Consider the following 6,057-nt stretch of genomic DNA (forward strand, 5'->3'; position numbering starts at 1 on the left):
AAAAGGTCTCCAGTAACTCAGTAAAAAACCAACAAGCCTGTAATCCCTTTCCCGTTTTAGAGATTGGGAAGGTTTGTTTTTTTATCAGTAACCACCTTTTGTCTTACACAACCAGATGATGCCCAGGAACTTGACTAGTTAACCTGGCCCTTGCATCTTGTAGCTATTTCCCTCCCATCTTCAGGACTAAGTACACAGCTGCTTGAGTCGGAGGATAAATCATCACAGGTTAACATCATCTCCATAATGAGAGAGCACCATAGCCTCAGGCAATCGTCCTATTTATTGCTCTCCAGGGACCAGCAGCTGTATTGTATAGGTTCCCATTTTGCATGACCCACGAGGATAGGTTTCGCAACTCAGCTACACAACCTGAATTCACCTGTTGTAGTTAGATCCAGATCCTGTAGATCTCTATACCCAAAATACACTCCAGAAAAGGAGGGGGGGGGGGGGCGGGGAACTATGCACTAGAAAACATCAGGGAGGAAGCCTGCTGATCTGTAGATAGAGACTAGTTGGTCTAACCTTGATAATTTGTCCCTCATGGCCATCAGTAGCCTTTATTTCTCCCCCACATTTTCAGGGGTTTCCATAGATCAGTGTACATTCAGCCCCATTGTCTGTTAGAGCTAGTACAGTCTGTTAGTGGGACACCAACAAATAGTGAATTCAACCTGGATCCTCTGGTCGCCACCTATTGCAGGAACTAGAGAGCAAAGCACTAGAGGACAACGTTAACCTAACCCCCCAGTTCTCAGAGGGGCAGTCAGTGACAGTAGGGCAGTGGCTTCAAGGCAATAAGCTACTTTCCCTTAGGTGATGCCTTCAGTAGGTCCAGCAAGTCTGAACTGGGCTGTATGTATTTTCTCTTGTGGTCCCAGATAATATTAGATCTTGCCACAGTTGTTCATAAGCAACCTTGATGGACCCCCCTCTCTGCCATTTTGCCGTAGTCAGGGTCCTTTGATTTTCAACCTACTTCCCTTCTGAGGGATCCTTTCAGTTTCACTTATGTCAGTCAACATGAAGCTACTGGAGAAAGGGGCTGATTTACCACAGGGTCCAGGACAGATGCCGAAGTCCTATACCACGCCCTTGGGGCTGACTGTAGGCCACAGTTCTTCATACCAGAGCAAAAGAATTCTTCATCTGGGCCTCTCATTTACGCTGCATGTAAATGGCATGTTTCGTTCCCAGTTCACGTATAATTTCTTGTAGTCCTTCCATAGTGGCCAGGTTATCTTAATGCTCTAAGTTATCCAGTCAATCAACCGAGCTAAGTGCCTGCATTTCTCACCCATACTTGAGGCACGTAACCTTTGTTGCAGTGACTGAGGCTATTTTTTATATCGCACTTAACCCATTTAACCCACCACCATCTCCCCCAGTATCCCACAGTTGTAACACCCAAGCTGCCACCCCTTCTCAGCCCTTTTGCTTCCCCGCCACGTCAGGCAGAATACCTAACAACTCTTGGGGCCGCTTTGAGGCGTCCCCGTACTCACGCACTGGTCTGAAACGCTCCAAAGAGCCAAGTCTCCCCCTGCGGCCAGGGCTGGTCAGCTTGGGCTTGAACCCCAGCGTCTGGCTCCTCCCCCCACCCCCCTGTGTTTCCCCCCCCTCCTCCAGACAACCCATTCTCCCCCCTCCCGGCATGGACCCCTTACCCAAGCTCGTTTTGTCTTGGGCATCCTGTTGACTACACCGACTGTTAAAAGGTAGAGGAGGGTCACTATCCTCCAGCCTTAGATGGCCTTTTTAGAGCGAAAACCGAAACAGGCCACTCCACTGTCTTCCTCACGGCCACTTACTGACACGGGCGGTGGTCCAGGGCGCCGTGCAGGGATCCTCCACTGCTGCTCTCTGAGCCATATCCCCCGAAGCCACCCAGACCTTAATCCCTAGCTTTTACGGAACGAGAAGCAAGCTGGCGAGGACCCAGGGTAGTTACCTCGAGTGGTGTCACCTGTGCGCCAGAGGCTCTAACGTGGTCCCACCTGTGTGGCAGAGCGGAGAACAAGGTGGGAGGGCCCAAGGCGGAGTCAGGCTGTCCGCACTCCTACACGACCTTTCTCCCGCACAGTTCTCAGCCCTGTTGTGTTATCTGGGGACCGTAGCAGAGAGAAGTTTAGTCACAGCTGCTAAAACATTTATTTGGTCCTCCGGGGACATCATGCTTCGCGTTTCCTTCGTGGGGGCCTGGGTTTTGCTGTAACCAGGCATTTCCCCCAAAGCTGAAACTCAAGGGAAAAAAACCCTCCATTTCTAAGTAGACTTGTTTTTATTTTCAAGAAAGACTTGCTCGCTCCTCCGATAACCCTAAAGCTAAGGTGGACTTTTCTTGATCATTTCCAACTTCCTGTTTTTTCCCCCGCCAAGTCTGATTTTAAGAGTCTGCTTTTATAGAAACTAACAGTAGCTTTCTGCATGATCCCATTATCCCATCGAGTCACAGCCAAGGCTGCGACGCAGCGTGAATACTTCTGACAATTAGTGTGATAGTTTGTCATTCCGTGTGGTACCTAGTAAAATGATAGTTTTAGGCAATGGCCCATTTCATAAGCTACTTACTTTTCAAAAGTTACTTTTTCATAAGTTGTTATAAATGTTGGTGACAGTTTTAAAAATCAAAAACCTTTATAGGATTTTCCACATTAAAAACCCAAGTAAGGGGCGCCTGGGAGCCTCAGTCGGTTAAGCATCCCACTTCGGCTCAGGTCATGATCTACCAGTTCGTGGGTTCGAGCCCCGCGTCGGGCTCTGTGCTGACCGCTCAGAGCCTGGAGCCTGCTTCGGATTCTGTGTCTCCCTCTCTCTCTGCCCTCCCCACTTCACGCTCTGCCTCTCTCTCAAAAATAAACATTTAAAAAAATCCAAGTAAATGTTATAGAGTTTAACAAATGTATACATATCCAAGATGGATACTCAGCTGGAATTTACTGGTAAGGACTGTTAAACCACTCAAACGTGCCCTTCCAACCGGTAATCAGCTGCTGCCCTGGCCTTGAACTCCTTCCTCCCCGATGCCTACCCCCACCCAAGTCCATGCCACATCTCTCAAGGTTGATGTCTGGCATACTGGTCCACTACAACATGCTATATCCTGACTCAAGTATTTTGAAAAACATTCTTGTCTGTTCTTCCCATCTGGAAAAAAAACAAAAACAAAAACAAACACAAAGCTGCTTACATCATGATTTTATTACACCTTGACTGTGGAGATTTAAATTTTCCCAGAGTATAAGTAAGGCCTGTTTTCTTCTCCATTGCTTTTTCTAATTTGGAAAAAAAAAAAATGTTTTCAATAAAAAAATCCCAGCTTCAGGGGAGTTAGGAAAGGCAGGAGAGAGCCGAGGGAACAGGGTTTTCACAGCAGAGGCTCCCCCTGGGGGAAACAACCAGACGGGGCCTACCAGTAGGGTGGTGCAGCAGGGCTTGGGGGCGGGGGGTACTGGCACCCACAAAACCCAGGAAGTCAGATGTTCTTGGTGTGCAAGTACTTATGGAGACCAGACCAAACTCATGACCAGTGTAACAGGGGTTAGGCTGAAAGCAAGGCCCTCAGCCTCACAGAACTGGGCTCGCAGTCAAGGACCCAGCAAGACAAGGCCACATAGGAGGAGACAAAAGCTGGCACCAGCACCAGAATCTGCTCGAATGCTGCTTTGGAAGAGTGGCCCCCAGGTGCCAAATGTGCGTACCCCCAAATCTGGACGCTATTGACTGCCTGTAACAGAAGATTAAACTCAAATGGGCTTAAACAGGGATCTTATTGGCTCACGTGATTGAGTTCCACGTTAACAGCTCCGTCTGTAGGTTTAACACTTGAGCCTTCTATCCACATGACGAGAAAACATTCCAGTTTTGTGTCCCAAAGACCAAGGCATCTTTTCCCAGAAGCCTTTGGAAAACTTCCTCCTATCTCTGGGGCCCAGATTGGGTTGTGTTCCCCTCTGGAAACTAACCAAAGTGAGCAGAGCAATGACCTCTCCGGCCGGCTTAGGCCTGGGCTCTTGAGCCAAACGTTAGCCGGGGGGCTGGGATTGCAAGGTTGGCAGGATTGACTCAGGTGTGTCAAGTGCCTCCCAAACTACCCCACCCCTCCCCACTCCCAAACTGGGGTCACTGCCAGACCACACGGGCGCTCCACAGTGGAGGGGGTGGAAGGGTGGAGCCGAAGAGGCGGAGAAAACCCCAACGTTCCCGGTGATTCCTTCGCTTGAACACACGGCGTGGTGTTGGCAGTCAGACCAAGTGCTGGGGCACAGAATGGACCTTGTTTTCTGCATCCTCTCGTGAGCCTGGTACAGAGCCCCAGCCAGTGTTCAAATGAATGTGGAATGAATGGAATGTCTCATTACCAACATGATCTCAACGGATCCATAGGTCACTGTATCACATCACCACACTCACTTTACAGGGTAGGAAACTCAGCCACGCCAAGTGACCAAAGTCACAACAAAGTGGACACCTTTTTGTCGGTGACCCCAAGACACATCCTAACATTAAGACAGGTATGTCCTGGGCTGGGAAAAGCAAGAAGGGACCAAGTAACATCCCAAGAGGGAACAAAAAAGGCCCAAACAAATGAAAGTAGAATAAAACCTATGTATAGTACAGTATTATTTCTGAAACCTTTTAGTCTCATTTTACTTTGACACTGACCCTAAAGCTGAGAATAACAGGCGAAAAGCCTGTATGTATCCAAACTGGGATATATGAATTGTTTTAGTCCCCTGAATTTTTTGAGAAGGTTTTGGTACAAATTACTTGAAATCAGTGTTAAAAATCTATCGAGTGATATATATATATCTCTCCAGTGATAAATCATGAAGTACCCAGTGTCACGACGTATTCCTGTCAAAAATGTTTATAACCGAATCTCAGCCTAACTCCCACAGTCAACGGGAAACAAGTCAAACCCAGAATATTTGTCACTTTATGAGACAGCTGGCCTTGTCTATTCAAAGAGTCAGTGTTGGGGCATCTGGGTGGCTCAATCAGTTAGACATCTGACTTTTGATCTCAGCTCAGGTCTTGATCTCAGGGTTGTGAGTTCAAAGTCCACACTGGCTGTGAAGCCTACAAAAAAGAAAAAGAAAGAAAGAAAGAGAAAGAAAGAAAGAAAGAAAGAAAGAAAGAAAGAAAGAAAGAAAGAAAGAGGAAGGAAGGAAGAAGAAAGAAAGGAAGAAAAAAGCCTACTAAAAAAGAAAAAAAGAAAAAAAAGTTCTAGGTTTAAAGAGATTAAAGGGACCAATAACGGTGCTTAGACCCTAATTAGATCTTTGTTTAAAATACATTAAAAAAGTAATAATAATGAAATAAAATAAAATACATTAGTGGAAGAACCAGAAATATTGGAACATGGATTGAATGTGAACTTAACGTTAATTTTATTAAGTATAGTAATGGTGGAATTGCCATTACACAAAAAAATATGCTTATTTTTAGTGGATGCATGCCAACGTATTTAGGGGTGAAGTGTCAAAGCGTCGAAGTCTACAATTTATTTTTAGATGGTTCAACCAATTTATATACAAACACATACACACACATAAGTAGAGAGTAAATGTGGCAAAATGTTATCAGATCTAGGGAGAGGGCATACGGGTGTTTATCATATCTTTTTTCCCCAAATCTCCATTTTGAAATATTTCACAAAGTGGAGGGATATCCTAGATTTTCCATTTAGGGTGCTTGGGTGGCTCAGTTGGTTAAGGGTCTGCCTCTTGCTTTTGGCTCAGTCACGATCTCACAGTTTGTGAGATAGAGCCCCGCGTCGGGCTCTGTGCTGACAGCGCGTGCTCTCTCTCTCTCTCAAAATAAATAAATGCACTTAAAAAAAAATCATCACTTTCAAAATGCTCTGTCCTGGCAGGCACGTAGGTCTTTCAGGTAGGGTTTCTCCAAGTATGGTCTCTCACCATCAGTATGAGAACCGCAAGAGAAAATACAGGAATGGTCAACGAGCACATGAAAAGAAACTCTGCATCAGTCGTCAAGAAGATGCAAATGCAATTATAGTGCCATACGCCTGAAACTAATGTAACATTG

This window comes from Leopardus geoffroyi, chromosome A2 (genome assembly GCF_018350155.1).
Source record: "Leopardus geoffroyi isolate Oge1 chromosome A2, O.geoffroyi_Oge1_pat1.0, whole genome shotgun sequence".
Classification (NCBI taxonomy): Eukaryota; Metazoa; Chordata; class Mammalia; order Carnivora; family Felidae; genus Leopardus; species Leopardus geoffroyi.